General features: G+C 44.8%; 1 pseudogene; it reads left to right on the plus strand.

Annotated features, from left to right (window-relative positions):
* The window catches only part of LOC127640267 (protein O-mannosyl-transferase TMTC3-like), a 95,535-nt pseudogene that overhangs the window by 55,499 nt on the left and 21,554 nt on the right, over positions 1-18,482 (plus strand).

Consider the following 18,482-nt stretch of genomic DNA (forward strand, 5'->3'; position numbering starts at 1 on the left):
TTCAGTTGAATTCACAATCATGGGGAAGACTGCTGACCTGACAGTTGTGCAGAAAACCATCATTGACACCCTCCACAAGGAGGGAAAGCCTCAAAAGGTAATTGCAAAAGAAGTTGTATGTTCTCAAAGTGCTGTATCAAAGCACATTAATAGAAAGTTAAGTGGAAGGGAAAAGTGTGGAAGAAAAAGGTGCACAAGCAGCAGGGATGACCGTAGCCTGGAGAGGATTGTCAGGAAAAGGCCATTCAAATGTGTGGGGAGCTTCACAAGGAGTGGACTGAGGCTGGAGTTACTGCATCAAGAGCCACCACACACAGACGGGTCCTGGACATGGGCTTCAAATGTCAAACGTCTTACCTGGGCTAAAGAAAAAAAGAACTGGTCTGTTGCTCAGTGGTCCAAAGTCCTCTTTTCTGATGAGAGCAAATTTTGCATCTCATTTGGAAACCAAGGTCCCAGAGTCTGGAGGAATAATGGAGAGGCACACAATCCAAGATGCTTGAAGTCCAGTGTGAAGTTTCCACAGTCTGTGTTGGTTTGGGGAGCCATGTCATCGGCTGGTGTTGGTCCACTGTGCTTTATTAAGTCCAGAGTCAACGCAGCCGTCTACCGGGACATTTTAGAGCACTTCATGCTTCCTACAGCAGACAAGCTTTATGGAGATGCTGACTTCATTTTCCAGCAGGACTTGGCACCTGCCCACACTGCCAAAAGGACCAAAACCTGGTTCAATGACCATGGTATTACTGTGCTTGATTGGCCAGCAAACTCGCTTGACCTGAACCCCATAGAGAATCTATGGGGCATTGCCAAGAGAAAGATGAGAGACATGAGACCAAACAATGCAGAAGAGCTGAAGGCAGCTATTGAAGCATCTTGGTCTTCCATAACACCTCAGCAGTGCCACAGGCTGATAGCATCCATGCCACGCCGCATTGAGGCAGTAATTAATGCAAAAGGGGCCCAAACCAAGTACTGAGTACATATGCATGATTATACTTTTCAGAGGGCCAACATTTCTGTATTTAAAATCCTTTTTTTTTTATTGATTTCATGTAATATTCTAATTTTCTGAGATTCTGAATTTGGGGTTTTCATAAGCTGTAAGCCATAATCATCAAAATTATATCAAATAAAGGCTTGAAATATCTTACTTAATATATTAGTTTCACCTTTTAAGTTGAATTACTAAAATTAATGAACTTTTGCACAATATTCTAATTTTTCGATTTTCACCTGTATATAGGTTGCTATAGCAGCAGCACGATGCCAAGAGACTTTCTCATACTACAACTGAAAATAACTGTCAGTGTGGAAAGAATGGTTGAAAAACTGGAAATTTTATATCTGCTCATGTACACAGATCAGCCACAACATTAAAACCACCTGCCTAATATTGTGTAGGTCCCCCTCGTGCCTCCAAAACAGGCCTATGCCATTCTTCTCACCACGATTGAACAGAGCGGTTATCTGAGTTACTGTAGACTTTGTCAGTTCGAACCAGTCTAGACATTCTCTTTTGAACTATGTCATCAACAAGGCATTTCCGTCCACAGAACTGTTGCTCACTGGATGTTTTTGGCAACATTCTCAGTAAATTCTAGAGACTGTTGTGTGTGAAAATCCCTGGAGAACAGCAGTTACAGAAATACTCAAACCATCTGGCAACATCAATCATGCCACAGTCCAAATCACTGAGATCAAACTTTTTCCCCCATTCTGATGGTTGATGTGAATATTAACTGCAGCGCCGGACCTGTACCTGTATGATTTTATGCACTACACTGCTGCCACATGATTGGCTGATTAGATAATCACATTTCTATCGGGAAGATACGCAGGCTTGAGTGAAGTTTAAGATGCCATTTATTTGATAAATGTAAAACAGAAAGTAATGTCTCTCTCTTTGGCGTAGGCCCCATCCGGCGGTCCGAGGGAGTTGTACCCGGAACCGTCATGTCCTGCCGGAGATAGGAGGCAGGGGCGAGGAGCCTACTCCCAAAAAGAGAGAAAGTAGTATACTACCCCCAAAAGAGATGATCCAGTTTGGTACGAACCTGGTCTTGTGTTCATTCTGGAGAAGGAGAAAATAAGGGATGTGAGCATCAGAATTGACATGAAATTGCAATACCTCTGGCATGGTTGTGTGAAGCCTTTGCGATGGGAAAGCAGTTTTTTTTTGTCCTCGAGTTTGATTTAGTCCCTGTGCGTTTCCTCTTTTTGTCCTCGATTGTGATTTTTTCCCTTCATTGAAATACATTTGTTATGAAAACCCTCCGGCAGGGGAAAAGTTGTTTGGGGTATCTTTGCCGAAGGTAGACAACGTATGAAAAGCCATACGATAATGGTGACGTTGTGTGCAGTCCCTTCGTTGAAAGACATCTGATATGAAAACCCTCCGGTGAGGGAAAGTTGTTTGATGGTTATCTTTGCCGAAAGGTGGGCAACATGCGTAAAGCCATACGATTATGGCGACGTTGCATGCAATCCCTTTGTTGAAAGAAAACAACATTTCATATGAAAACCCTCCAGCGAGGGAAAAGTTGTTTGAGGTATCTTTGCCGAAGGGGACAATGTGTGTTGAGCCATACGATAATGGCGACGTTGCGTGCAGTTACTTCGTTGAAAGACATTTGATATAAAAAGCTGTTTGGGGTATCTTTGCCGAAGGTGGACGACGTGTGTAAAGCCATACGATAATGGTGAAGTTGTGTGCAGTCCCTTCGTTGAAAGACATTTGATATGAAAACCCTCCGGCGAGGGAAAAGTTGTTTGATGGTTATCTTTGCCAAATGAACAGCATACATAACGCCATACGATAATGGCAATGTTGTCGTGCAATACCTTGTTGGCAGAAGTTGAGATGAAGTGACGACGTCGTTGGAAAGGGAAGGTGGGCTTCCAGAGATGTTCTGTGCACTGGTTATGCTGTGGCCTGTAGAGGTTGAAACGTGTCTATTTGCCTGTGTTAGCACACTGAAACAGCAATGTGATAGATTGTGAGCAGACTTATCAAGCAATGGCTTACATGCGATTGGCTAGGAATTACCCAGCTAATGATGTGATGTACAGCTGCTAGTCTTCTCACTAGAACTACACTGCGCTTCCATGAATGATAGCTTGTGCCAGATGGGCTGGTTTGAGTATTTCTGCTGATCTCCTGGGATATTCACGAAGAACAGTCTCTAGAATTTACTCAGAATGGTGCCAAAAACAAAAAACATCAAGTGAGCGGCAGTTCTGTGGATGGAATTGCTTTGTTGATGAGAAAGGTCAACAGAGAATGGCCTGACTGGTTTGAACTGACAAAGTCTATTTGACGAGGAGGAGTGCATGGCCGGGCCGAGAGGGTGCATGCCAGGCGCAGAGAGATAAGGAGGAGCCGGAGATGCCAGAGGGAGAGAGAGAGACACACACGGAACTGTCGACGTGCATTTTGTTTATACTGAAAATCAATTTTATATTGTGTTTTGTTGAATTAAAAGTCTTTTTGGTTGATAACACAGTTTATGCTTCCTCCTTTCTGAGAAGCTTTCTGCCACACTGGTGCCAAAACCTGGGATTAAAGGAAGACGCACCATCAGAGAGCCCTCAACGCTGAGGACACATGATCCGGTGGTACTGGAACCGTTCGCCAGGAGGCGGAGGAGCATGCTGCCATTGCGCGGCATTGCGGTGTATCGCTGCATAGTTGTCTGAGGATCTCTCTTCTCTCTCGCTTTGGCTCTCCTGCTCTCTTTCTCTCTCCCCCTCTCCCTCCCCTTGTGATACTCAGGTTTCCAGGAGGCAGGGAAATCATCTAGTGGCGGAACGGCCGAAGGGGCAATTCCTCCACTCCAGGAATGGGGGGTGGGAGGGAGTAGGTAAGGCCGATTGGTTCGGTGGCCTGAATCGGCCGTTTGGGGGTATGTGATGAAGAGGAGGGCATGGCAGGGCCATGAGGATGCATGCCTGGTGCTGAGTTGCCCCAATCATTGGGAGAGAGTGATAACAAGGAGTCGGAGATGCCACAGGGATTTTTGGTTTTTCAGTCTTTTTGGTTGATAACCCCATTCCCGCTTCCTCCTTTCTGATGAACAAGAGGCTTGTCTGCCACAGTCTACGGTAACTCAGAGAACTGCTCTGTACAATTGTTGTGAGAAGGGTTGGCACTGTTTTGGTGGCACGAGGGGGACCTACACAATATTAGGCAAGTGGTTTTAATGTTGTGGCTGATCGGTGTACATTATATCATGACATCTAAATTCATGAGACAAATGAGATAACACAAGTGACAGAGGCATTTTACACATTCTTGCATATGATGCGTCCAAAACGGCTCAATCACTATTTACAACATATGCCACATAAGTATATGATCATTATATGAGGGAATAGTGAATTAAAATGTATTTATTTTTTAAACACAACTCCAGACAATATTGTGTAAAATGTAAGAAGATACTTCGGGTAAGTTGCATCGAGTTCCGAAGAGTTAAACCATACATTGATGTACTCTGGATCGAGTTTAGATTTCACATGTTTTTTGCTGTTCAGACTTCAAAACACTAATCAGATTTGATTCATATACCCCCCAAAAAATTATTTTTGCTGCCTATTTGAACAAAGCTTTTGAGTAACTTGTTTCTTTACAGAGCCTTACGATCAGTGTTTTTTCCATTTGTTTTTCACAGATGCTTAAAGAAAATGTCTTGGTTACTCATGGGAGTTCTTCTCATAACACACATTACAAAGACATTTAACAGAAACTGGGACTGGGAGTCAGAATACACGCTTTTCACATCTGCACTAAAAGTACGAACACTTCCAAACACACATTAGTCATTTATAAATGCACATCTGGCCATTGGCTTGTACATACTATATGCTTGTATTTTAAGATCATTACCATGCATAAATCCAGCTAGCTGCCTTGTAACAAAGAAGGAGGCTTGACATTAACAAGAGTACAATGAAATCGATGTCTGGAAAATATGATTTGTATTGTCAGCCTGGAATGCCTGAAACATTTCAAAATGGTTATCCTCCATGTGATCAGGAACAATGCCAAACTCTGGAATAATGTTGGACATGCTCTTGAGATACTTCCTTCAAGCCACAAGAGTACAACCAGGTAAAGAAGTTACACACTTTTTATAGGTTTTTAAGCATTTATAAAGGGGATACTTCCTCCTATCCAAGCTTAATATGCAGTGACAATCATAAGTAAGCCATTCATAGGTCGATTCCTTCAAAAAGTGTAAACACCGGGGCTCTGAGTCACAATCAAAACATTACTCTGTTGTTTTAAGCATCCTGACCAGCCCAACGCAGCAACACTGACTCAACCAATGGCGTGAGTTTGGGATGGGACTAACTGTTTATCTAGCCAATTGTAGACCAAAAAATAGTCATTATTTATGCATTTTGGTGATGTTAGTTTTGCAGAAATTAGGTGTTTAGAATTTAGCTATTTAGGATTAAGCGCATCAATGCGATACACTATTATATAGTCCATTCCATTTCAAGCACCAGCGATATAAACATAGACAGGACATTCATAAGAATTTGGTTGTGTAAATGGACTGCGTGCAATGAATTAGTAGAATAGAAATATGGATTTAAGTTCTTTTGTATGTTAACTGCATCCTTGTTGAATGTCTGGCATATTGTTAGTGACACGCTCCTTTCATACGCATGGAAAATGTGGTTCTCGTCATGACTTGAATGTAGGCTCTGTTAAATTATAGAAAATTTAAGTCTAAAATTTTTCCAAAACCCCACCCTCCAAAAAATATTTTGAGACCAAAACCATGCAAAAGAGCAGCATTGTTTTTCATGTGGCTGTCAAATTCAACTATGGCACAATAGCGCCCTTAACTGACAAACATTCTGAATCAGCCTCAATGATCCGCTTCAAATACAACACTATGAGAACGAGCAAAATTATTGACAGGTGAAAAGTATTGTCTGCAGTCCGTGAATAAGGTTTTTTTTTTTTGCTGTTTACAAAGTCTACAGCTGTCACAGAGACCGGTATCTCAGGACACTTATTTCATTAATATCTTTAAGGGAGTAGGAAAATGTTTTGCATACTTTTCCATGAAAGAAATCACTTACAGCACATTTAATAGTGATTTTTAATAGCCTTTCAGGTTAGGCTGCGGATTGAGGGATGTTTTTCTTTGTTTTTTTTTTACATTATTCACTTCTACCAGTCGTTTTTGCTTTAAAAATTTAAATATTTTGGAACACCTATATAACCACCTCCCCAAATGCAAACATTTACCCTCTCCAACTTCTTCCCCTTTTGAAGTGACTTAAAAATATCCCATGACAGGTGGGAAAATACCAATACAAATGAGTTCATAAAAACAAATATTAAAGGTGCGGTATGTAAGATTCAGAAACCCGATGTTATTAATGGCACCTGTGGAATTAAGTGAACTGCAGCCAGCTACCTGTTGCTCAGGATCGCACGCACACACTCCATAGGGACATGAGCATCGGCCAAAACAATGACGTAACGTACAAAGAGACAACGTGATTCACTGGTATCTACTTCAATAAGTAGCATTATTAAAATAAGTTATGATAGTTTTACTACATACTTTGAGACTGTATATTATATTTGATTCTCCAGTGCTGGAATAGGGCTAAATCAAAGTGTGGATATATGTCTGTAGTTTGAAGTAATCACTTTTCTTTGCATGATACATAGGCTATCTTATAAATGCAGTCAATGTCAGCATTAGATAGCTTTATCAATAGCTGTTAGCTAAATTTGGTGGATGATGACAGAAACTGTTTATAAAATAAACTGTACATTATAAAAATGTTGACACAATTCAGTATTGATGTGATTCCATCACAACTGTCATTTTGATATATCGAATTGTTTTATAATAATAGATTGTATATATTTTCTGTATAAACAAGTTACGTTGCACTAATGAATGGGTCTTTTTGCATTATCTTGAACTTTGTTTAACATTCAGTTCATGTGTTATTGTAGTTTACCTTGCTGAATATATACAGATTAACATTGTTTATGACTGTGCAGGCAAGATCAAGTTAGCTAAAATGACACAGATCAATACTTATGGCACTATATTTCACATTAGCAGTTATGTAAGCTTACCTGTCCAATAAGAATAAAGCCAATTCAGGGTCGGTTTTGATCCCCAAAACCGAACGAAGGCCCTTCCAGGAGTCAAATGCCCTGCCGATGTTCACTCTAGTTTTCGCTTACGTATGATAACGTTCTCGCTTAGCCAGATGGGATTCAGAAGATACATTTATTAAATTTTTTTGGCTTACTCAGAGTTTGTGTAGGAGTCGTTGTTGTGTTGGGAGCTGGATGTTTGTTGAATTCCATCTCTAAGATAATGTTATCTAGTGTTACAGTTTGTTGTCACAGTTGAATAGCAGAAGAGAAGCTACTGCCTGAGGCAAGGCTCTCAGGAGTGCGCATAAACGTCACATCTTTTGGATTTTCCCGGCAAAAGCGACCTGCTCCCTTCACATGAAAATCAGTCTACAGGCTTTAATAGGCAACCTAGGAGGTCTGGGAAGGGCAAATTTTTTAAGTTGCGTTACAAGCCGTTCACAAATTGGAAAAAAAAGGCAAATATTACATAAAAATGTTTACATATTGCATCCTTAATAAAAAAATAAATAATAATAATAATTATTACAAAAATGAACTGTAACCTCAAGAAAGTTTCAAACAAATCTCATAAATGTGTGTTTCATAAAGTAGCTACAACAGTAATTTTCAGGGACATAATTTTATGGTAAACTATATTTTCAGAGTTTGGACATGAACACTATTACCACCTGCTGGTGGAATCTCCGAATTACAAATGCAGGAACTGATTTTAGACATTGTGTTGAAAATAAAGGTCCTTCTGAAACGTCTTGGCGCAATTACCTATTTCTCTGGAAAATAACAAGTTGCACTTTTTGCCACTTCATTAACGTACAGTACACCCACATATAGCACAAATCCTCCCACCCATGCCCACTTGCGCTTTGTGTCAGCACAAATATTGCCCTTAGAACCTTAGCCCTCTCACGACAATTAGATAAGGTGTTGCACCCATAGACATCATATAGATAGACGCCCTATCGACCGCTACTGCCTACTGGCGCGGACGAGCCGCTGCGCCGCCATCTTAGACCGGTCACCCGCTCCACTCAGTGTAATCTGTATGGCAGGTGAATGAACTGTCAGCGCATTTAATTAATCATACCTCACTGAATACCGAACTGATTTTCACGCTGAGTTTTTTTGCTGCAAAGGTCATTCATGTAGCTATGATACAGGACACATGGTTCGGCATATTTTAATATTCATAGTAGGCTTAACAGTAATATAATATTCTGATATAAGATATAAAGTGACCAGACGTCCAAAATCAAAATATGTGATGTAGGATATAAGGTATTTAATAAATCACACACTATAAATATGATAAAGAATCAGAAACAGATAGTTGCAGTAAAGTAAGATATTTTAATAAGTTGAAGAAACTATTTATAGCTAACAACAAAATACTACGTTACTAGCTAAGCTACAAGTAGTGACTGCCCAACACTGATAATACAGTCTATGACAATTGTGTAAAATAGAGCCGTAAGTGTTTTTGAGGAACTAATTTGTAAATGACAATGCCTTTTGAAATGTTTTTGCACCATATTGCTGCAACAGCAAATACTAAAAAAGCTTTAATTTCCAAAATATTTCCTTTAGTTTTTTATGAAATATTGACAGTGGAAATTAACATTGAAAGTCTGAACTTATTTTAAACAAAACTAGTCAAATACTCTAATTTGTATAAGTTAAATAGTTTGCTTTGAGATGTTTTGCACTGTATAGTTTTTACAGCACAAAAATAAAAAGATTTTTTTAATATATTGGTGGTGGAAATGAACACAGAGTTTGAGCTTATTTGAAACAAATCTCACCATTGAGATGTTGTTTTAGGGAGGTGTGGGAAATTCTGCCTTATTATTGTAAGTTTGAGACATGTTGGTAAGGACAATTTCAAATTGTGGATAAGCTAACAAGTTGTTTATGTAGTATTTCTGGGGACTGTATGAAAACATTGGCTTCGAAAACTATTTTCACACTTTCACGTCTTGAGAATAGGTGGATTTAAGGATTTGAAATGAGAAGATGAGGATTTAGGTTTTGTATTCCCTCTAGCCTACTGTATGTCTGTCATTCGGCTACTTGTGAGGAAGACGCTTGTGCCTGCCAAAGCCATCAGACTCTTGACATTTAAGATTTGTTGGTTTATTGAGCCAACATGACTCCACCCAAGATGTGTTTTTTGGAGATTAACAATGTAAACATGTTAATGGATAAGGAAATCCAGGCCTGCCTATCTTTATGTGCCAGTTTGCTTTTCATAACAAAAACTCAATACCGCTTGAGCGTAGTCAGAGGTTTCTTAGAAAATGCTGGTAGTGTTATCAGTTTCACACATTAAAACATACTGATGCTTATGGTTAGCTCACTGACATTCAGGGTTATGCATTCCACTGGTTGTAAAAAGTTGTAAGGGGGAATGCTTTCTCGGGAGGTGCTTTTCCGCTTGCTTCCCAGTCTTTTCCATCATTCTCTCATCCCAAATTAGTATTAAATTGGTCTGCTGTCTGTAACAGTTATATTTATGTTTTTTTAAGTGTGCTAAAGCGATATGAATCACAGTACAATATCTACTCTGTCTTTGAGATTTGTCTATGATACTTTCTTGATTTATGTTGTGATACTTATTTTCTTCTCTTCTAAGATGTCATCAGGGCCCACATGAACATTGGGAGGACCTAAAAGAACCTGAATAGGTCCAAAGAGGCAGAGGAGGCATATCTCATTGCAAAATTGCTCATGCCACAGGTATGGAATGCAATTATCAAGAAGTTGGGTTGTGTTTACATTTAGATTGCCATCACACTTTTCATAAATCTTCAGACTTCCTCAAGCTTTCATAAGCTTTTAGAGGTAAGTAAATCAAACTCAGCATCAGATTGCCATAAATGCATGCCATATATCGAGCTAGATATCATAAGTGTAATTCCCAACAAAAAGTCAAATCGATTATTATTACGTAAATTACTAGACTGATTTATTCTAATAAATTCAAGTCAAGTCAAGTCAAGTCAAGTGGTTTTTATTGTCGTTTCAACCATATACAGTTAGTACAGTACACAGCAAAACGAGACAACGTTCCTCCAGGACCATGGTGCTACATAAAAACAACAAAGGACCAACATAGGACCACATGAGACTACACAACGAAATAAAATACCTATATAAACTACCTATATATACCTATATAAAGTGCACGTGCAAACATGTGCAAAAAGTACAGGACAGTACAACAAATTACTGACAATGAACAGGACAATAGACAGTGCAGCGCCGACCAGTACTCAGTAGTGCAAAAAGATGACAGTTTCTAAAAATGTAAACATAACATACTATGAGATAATGTTCTATGCACATAGCAGTTATTGAGGTAGCAGACAGTTATAAAGTGACAGTAATTAAAGTGCAACTCAGGACACGTGTGTGTCAAACCAGTCTCTGAGTATTGAGGAGTCTGATGGCTTGGGGAAGAAGCTGTTACACAGTCTGGCCGTGAGGGCCCGAATGCTTCGGTACCTCTTGCCAGACGGGAGGAGGGTAAAGAGTTTGTGTGAGGGGTGTGTGGGGTCGGCCACAATGCTGGTTGCTTTGTGGATACAGTGTTTTTTGTAAATGTCTTTGATGGAGGGAAGAGAGACCCCAATGATCTTCTCAGCTGTCCTCACTATCCTCTGCAGGGCTTTGCGGTCCAAAACGGTGCAAGTCCCAAACCAGGCAGTGATGCAGCTGCTCAGGATGCTCTCAATAGTCCCTCTATAGAATGTAGTGAGGATGGGGGTTGGGAGATGTGCTTTCCTCAGCCTTCGAAGAAAGTAGAGACGCTGCTGGGCTTTCTTGGTGATAGAGCTGGTGTTGAGGGACCAGGTGAGGTTCTCCGCCAAGTGAACACCAAGGAATTTGGTGCTTTTGACGATCTCCACAGAGGAGCCGTCGATGTTCAGCGGAGTGTGTTCACCTTGTGCTCTCCTAAAGTCAACAACCATCTCTTTTGTTTTGTCGACATTCAGGGACAGGTTGTTGGCTCTACACCAGTTCGTCAGCCGCTGCACCTCCTCTCTGTATGCTGACTCGTTGTTCTTGCTGATGAGACCCACCACGGTCGTGTCATCGGCGAACTTGATGATGTGATTCGAGCTGTGCATTGCTGCACAGTCGTGAGTCAGCAGAGTGAACAGCAGTGGACTGAGCACACAGCCCTGGGGGCCCCAGTGCTCAGTGTGGTGGTGGTGGAGATGCTGTTCCCGATCCGGACTGACTGAGGTCTCCCAGTCAGGAAGTCCAGGATCCAGTTGCAGAGGGAGGTGTCCAGGCCCAGCAGGTTCAGCTTTCCAATCAGGTGCTGGGGAATGATTGTGTTGAATGCTGAGCTGAAATCTATGAACAGCATTCGAACGTATGAGTCCTTATTGTCTAGGTGGGTGAGGGCCAGATGGAGGATTGTGGTGATGGCATCGTCCGTTGAACGGTTTGAACGATACGCAAACTGCAGTGGGTCTAGTGAGGGGGGCAGCTGGGTCTTAATCTGCCTCATGACGAGCCTCTCGAAGCACTTCATGATGATGGGTGTAAGTGCGACGGGACGGTAGTCGTTGAGGCAGGACACTGAAGACTTCTTTGGCATGGGAACAACGGCGCTGCTCAGAGAGATGTTGAAGATGTCGGTAAGAACATCTGCTAGCTGGTCTGCACATCCTCTGAGCACTCTGCCAGGAATGTTGTCTGGTCCAGCAGCCTTCCGTGGGTTGACTCTACATAGAGTTTTCCTCACATCTGCCGTGGTAAGACAGAGCACCTGGTCGTTGGAAGGAGGGGTGGACTTCCTCGCCATCACGTCGTTCTGCACTTCAAACCGAGCGTAGAAGTCGTTCAGCGCATCTGGAAGGGAGGCATCTTTGTCACAGGCAACTGATGTTGTCCTGTAGTTGGTGATGGCCTGGATGCCCTGCCACATGCGCCGCGTGTCACCGCTGTCCTGGAAGTGACTGTGGATTCTCTGGGCGTGTGCGCGCTTTGCCTCTCTGATTGCCCGTGACAGTTTGGCCCTAGCTGTTCTTAGGGCTGCCTTATCGCCTGCTCTGAAGGCGGAGTCTCGGGACCTCAGCAGCGTGCGCACCTCCGCAGTCATCCACGGCTTCTGGTTGGAGCGTGTGGTGATGGTCTTGGAGAAAGTGACATCATCAATGCACTTGCTGATGTAGCTGGTCACTGATGCTGTGTATTCCTCCAAGTTGGTAGAATCGCCATATGTTGCAGCCTCCCTGAACATGTGCCAGTCAGTACACTCAAAACAGTCCTGAAGAGCAGAGATGGCTCCTGCTGGCCAGGTTTTCACCTGCTTCTGAAGCGGTTTTGTGCGTCTGACGAGCGGTCTGTATGCTGGAATTAACATAACAGAGATGTGGTCTGAGTAGCCGAGGTGGGGGCGGGGCTCCGCCCGGTACGCGCCTGGGATGTTTGTGTAAACAAGATCAAGCGCGTTCGCCCCTCTCGTTGCAAAGTCCACATACTGATGGAATTTAGGAGCACTGTCTTGAGATTTGCATGGTTGAAATCTCCGGCGACAATAAACAGTCCGTCGGGGTGAGCGTTATGCAGTTCCCTCATAGCCCCATACAGTTCACAGAGCGCTTCCTTAGCGTTAGCGCTGGGGGAATGTAAACTCGGTTATGCAAACAGTGGTGAATTCCGTGGTAGATAAAAAGGTCTGCATCTAACAGTCACAAGCTCCAACAGCGATGAACAGTAACTAGAGACTAGCATAGAGTTCTTGCACCATTCCGTGTTGATGTAAACACACAAGCCACCACCGCGAGTCTTACCGCAGAGAGCTGTATTTCTGTCGGCACGAAACGAGGCGAGCCCGTCTAGCTGAATGGCGGCATCCGGAACTCTGTCGCTGAGCCACATCTCCGTGAAAACAAAGACGCAGCAGTCTCTAAACTCACGCTGCGTAGCCTGCTGGAGTCGGATATAGTCCAGTTTATTGTCCAGGGAGCAAACATTTGAGAGCAGGATAGACGGGAGAGCCGGCCGGCTAGGGTTTGTTTTTAGTGATTATAATGAGTTCTAATCTGTAAGACTGTCATATCAGTCCAGTTGAGATGTTTTTTTAGGTTACGCAAGTAAACCTGCTACAGTTCCTCCTCCTTTCAGTTGTGTGGCAAAAGACTTCTTATCTCAAGATAAACTCTCAAATTTCAACCTAAATAAAAATAAATTTGAGATAGGTATTTAATGGGAAGTAACTATGCTCTGAAATTGTTATGTTTTTCATTGTGAGTCTTGGCTGTGATTTCACATGGATTCTTAAATGATTCTTAAAGAGGTAATGTCATGAAAATGTAGAATTCCCAGTATCTTTTGTTTTGAAATAAGTGTTTGTTGTACTATGCAAACATATTGTAACTTTGAGAACTTAACACTTCCTCGTTGGTCCAAACAATTTTGCATTTAGAAGTGTTCACATGGTCATGGGAAATGTGGAAATATCAGGTTCCCTTTACAAAAGGCTTCACTACAATGTTGCGCTGCTAAGCGCTAGGGGAACAATCTTGCATTGTGAGCAGCTGTGAATTTGTGTGAAACACGTCAATGAAAATTGACCTGAATTTATAGCCTCGGCTGGTGAAGATCATTAGATGCACCTGTGGCCAGGCTATAAAACAGAGGCGTCACCAGCGTGTCGACAGAAATTTTTCATTCAGAGCATACTATGCTGTGTGTCTCACAACCTGCTAGAAAACTTTCTTCTCTCTTTGTTAGGAGTTAGAAATCGTTAGGCAGTGCGCAGAACTTTCTTTCTTTCTCTCTCTACTCTGAAAGAGTATATATATATATATATATATATATATATATATATATATATATATATATATATATATAAAAAAAAAAGAGAAAAGAGAAAATGACGGAGAAACAGAGCAAACGATGCGTGTTTCCTTGTCAACGTCTCATGACGAACAAGGACACGCATGAGTTTTGCTTTGTTTGTTTGGGGGAAGAGCACGCGGCTCTCGCGTTGGGGCGGGGCGGGTGCGCGCATTGTGACCTTCTTTCGGTCGGGATGCTTCGCGCTCGCCTCGCTTACTTCCGAGAGCCAGCACCCGCACTTCATTCGTGGGGCTCTCGTATGGATCTGGCTGAGGAGCGAGAGACGGGTGCGTCCCTTTCGCTCGCTCTCTCCCCAGATCCGGCTGGTCCTTCTCGTGTTCTTGAAGCGCGCTCCGGCGCCTCTTCAGTTCAGGAGGGGGACCTCGATTCCCTTGGGTCTATAGATTTCGAGTTACCCACATCAGAGCACTCAAAGCAGGATACAAAATCCTCTGAGGAGTTACTCGATGTGGTGACTCGTGCTGTGGCCAGACTTCAATTAGACTGGCCACGTGACCAAGAAACCCCCAAACGCTCCAAATTAGAGGATAGATTTCTGTCTGATGGCCAAGGGAAGGGAACACCTCATCAGTCCCTTCCCTTCTTTGATGACCTCCACGATGAGCTTGCTCGTTCGTGGAGGAACCCTTATACCTCGCGCGTTCACGTGCCTTCGACGTCGTTATATTCGACTATCGTGGGTGCTGAGGCGCGAGGGTATTCGAGGATGCCTCCGGTCGAAGAGACACTTGCGGGTTATCTCTCGCCGGGTTCGGCATCGTCCTTGAAAAACCTGCTCTCCCCTCTAAGCCATGCAGGACTACCTCCATGCTAGTGGGGAGGGCTTATCAAGCGGCAGGTCAGGCTGGTGCTGCGCTGCACACCATGGCTGTGTTACAGGCGTACCAGGCTGACCTGCTAAAAGATCTGAGTGCGGGGAAAACTCTCGACGAAGAGGCCTTTTCAGAGCTTCGTCGAGCTACGGATTTGTCTCTCCGCGCGACCAAGCAGTCAGCCCGTGCCATTGGCCGGTCTATGTCCGCTTTAGTCAGCACGGAGAGGCATTTATGGCTTAATCTGTCAGGCATCCGAGATAGGGACAGAGTTTTCCTAATCGACGCCCCGGTTTCGCCTTCTGGTCTCTTCGGAGACGCCATGAATACGGTTATCTCCAGATTCCAGGAGGCGAAAAGCCATGAGGAAGCCTTTGGGCAGTTTCTTCCTCGCCGCACTCAGGGGGCGGGGCCGTCGGCCACCCAGTCTCGCCCCGCCTCTGCTAGGAGAGAGGCTCAAAAACAGAGCGTGGCGAGTCGTGCTCCCCCTCGTAGGGACTGGGGACAGGCTCGTCGCCCTCAGCAGCCGCCCAAGAAGGACCTCAGGGCTGTGATCTCTAAAAGAAAGAAGCCCTGACGTTCTTGTGCCCAACTTTGTGAGGGTAGTTCCCTTCGGGACGGGGCGCGTGTATCATCCACTTCGGCCCTCCCGATACCCTCACGAAACCTCTTCACTCCCGCCGCCTTTGGTGTTTCGGGTGATAGAGGCTTCCAACGAAGAGTTGGGTGTACCGTTGCTTCCTGCCTTAGTCCAGGACACGGAACACTCAACACCCCCTCAACAGGAAGTGTTGAAATTAGTACCCATCTCAGAGAACCTGGCAGCGTGGAAACTTCTGCCAGGTATTTCTATGTGGGTTCTAAAGACAGTAGAAAAAGGCTACAGAATTCAATTCGTTCGCCGCCCTCCGCGTTTCAACGGCGTGGTTCCCACTACCGTAAGACCGGAGCAGGCATGTCTACTGTGGAAAGAACTGCAGAATCTCTTGGCAAAAGGGGCCATAGAACATGTTCCCCCTCCAGAGAAAGAGTCAGGCTATTACAGCAGATACTTCCTGGTTCCCAAGAAGGGTGGGGGGTTGCGTCCGATTCTAGATCTTCGAGGCTTGAACCGCTCAGTCAGGGTGCTCAAGTTCAAGATGCTAACTGTCAAGTCGGTCGTGTCTCAGATCCAACGTTACGATTGGCTGGTCACGATCGATCTCATGGATGCATATTTCCATATTGGAATTCTGCCACAGCACAGGAAGTTCCTGAGGTTCGCTTTCGGGGACGAAGCCTTCCAGTATCAGGTTCTTCCATTCGGCCTAGCCCTATCACCCCGCACATTCACGAAATGCATGGATGCAGCACTGGCTCCTTTGCGACTCCAGGGCATCCGCATTCTGAATTATTTAGACGACTGGCTGATACTAGCACAATCTCAAGAACTGGCAGTACATCACAGGGATATCGTCTTGGCTCATCTAGGTTCTCTGGGTCTGAGGCTCAACGTCCAGAAGAGCGTTCTTGCTCCAACCCAGGAAATTGCCTATCTAGGGATTATATGGAACTCGTTCACGATGCGGGCACGGTTGTCTCCCGCTCGTGTCAGCTCCATCCTGAACTCCCTGAGCAATCTCAGGCTAGGTCAAAGTTGCACTGTTCTTCAGTATCAACGAATACTAGGTCTCATGGCGTCTGCGTCCACGGTTATTCCTTTGGGCCTTCTCCATATGAGACCGTTTCAGCTGTGGCTAAAAGCCAGGGGATTTCATCCAAGGGCCAGTCCCCTAAGGCAAATAAGGGTTACGCGCCGAGCGCTTCGTTCCCTTTCTATGTGGCTCAGACCCCGGTTCCTTACCTTGGGTCCCACTCTCGGTGCGTCATGTCGTCGCAGGATGCTAACGACAGACGCCTCCCTGACGGGTTGGGGTGCGATCTTAAGTGGTCGTCCAGCCCAAGGGGAATGGGAGGGTCATCAGCTCGATTGGCACATCAACTGCCTCGAGCTGATGGCGGTATTTCTGGCCCTGAAATACTTCCTCCAACATCTCAGAGGCTGCCATGTCCTTGTGCGGGTGGACAACACAGCAGCAGTCTCCTACATAAACCGTCAAGGAGGTCTACGCTCTCGCCACCTGAATTTGCTGGCACGTCGGATTCTCCTTTGGGCCCAGGGCAAGCTCCTGTCACTCAGGGCAATTTACATCCCTGGACGCCTAAATGTGGGAGCAGATTTGCTGTCCAGACAGAACATACCGAGGGGCGAGTGGAAACTCCACCCCGAGGTAGTACAACAAATTTGGGAGAGATTTTACAGAGCAGAAGTGGACCTCTTCGCCTCTCAAGAGACTGCGCAATGTCCCCTCTACTTCTCTCTGAGTCACCCAGCCCCCCTGGGTCTGGACGCGATGGCGCATACATGGCCCAGAATGTGTCTGTATGCTTTTCCCCCGGTTTCTCTGCTCCCGGGAGTCTTAGCCAGAGTTCGCCAGCAAGGGTCTTGCCTCTTACTGATAGCGCCTCACTGGCCGAACAGGATTTGGTTCTCAGAAATTATATCTCTCCTCGACGGCTCGCCTTGGGCGATTCCGGACAGGAGGGACCTTCTGTCTCAGGCACAGGGGACGATATTTCATCCCCGGCCCGAATTGTGGAAACTTCATGTTTGGCCCCTGAAGGGTACCAACTGAGGAACACAGGGCTGTCGCCTGAAGTTATCGAGACCATTCTTAGTGCTAGGGCTCCCTCCACCAGAAGAATCTACACCAATAAATGGGGTGTCTTCGAAAGGTGGTGCAGTTTACATGGTGCAGACCCAGTTCACTGCCAAATTGTTTCAGTTCTGGACTTTCTGCAGGAAAAACTGTCAGCAGGCATATGCCCCGCTACTCTCAGGGTTTATGTGGCCGCCATTTCGGCTTGCCACGCCTTGATGGACGGGGCGCCTTTGGGGAGGCACCCTCTTCTCGCTCGCTTCATTCGTGGAGCCAGGCGACTGAGGCCCCCTGTTAGGACCAGAACTCCCTCATGGGACTTAGCAATAGTCCTGGAGGGTCTGGCCGAAACCCCTTTGAACCTCTAGAGTCAGCGTCTGATAGACTTCTGACTCTCAAGCTGGTTTTTCTTGTGGCAATTACCTCTCTTAAGAGAATCGGGGATCTACAGGCTCTGTCTGTTTTGCCGGCCTGTTTAGAGTTTGCCCCAGGTATGGCCAAAGCTATCCTGCATCCTCATCCTGACTACCTTCCTAAGGTGCCTTTTTCGACACTACACCCTGTCACTCTGGAAGCCTTCTGCTCCCCGCCGTTTTTAACGCCGGAGCAGGAAAGTCTTCACGGACTCTGCCCAGTCCGTGCCCTTCAAACTTATGTCCACCGCACTAGCCAGTGGCGTAAGTCTGGGCAATTGTTTGTCTGCTTTGGGGGCCGCAACAGGGGGCAGCCGCTACCAAGCAGACTATGTCACATTGGGTGAGGGATGCTATTGCCCTGGCCTATGAGGCGCGCGGTCAAGCTTCGCCAGTAGGTGTCAGGGCTCACTCCACCAGAGGGGTCGCCGCCTCTAAAGCCTTGGCTAGAGGGGTCCCTCTGCAGCAGGTTTGTGATGCGGCAGGCTGGTCCTCTCCGCACACATTCATCAGATTTTATAGTTTGGATGTT

Source organism: Xyrauchen texanus, chromosome 49, assembly GCF_025860055.1.
Source record: "Xyrauchen texanus isolate HMW12.3.18 chromosome 49, RBS_HiC_50CHRs, whole genome shotgun sequence".
In the NCBI taxonomy this organism is placed as follows: domain Eukaryota; kingdom Metazoa; phylum Chordata; class Actinopteri; order Cypriniformes; family Catostomidae; genus Xyrauchen; species Xyrauchen texanus.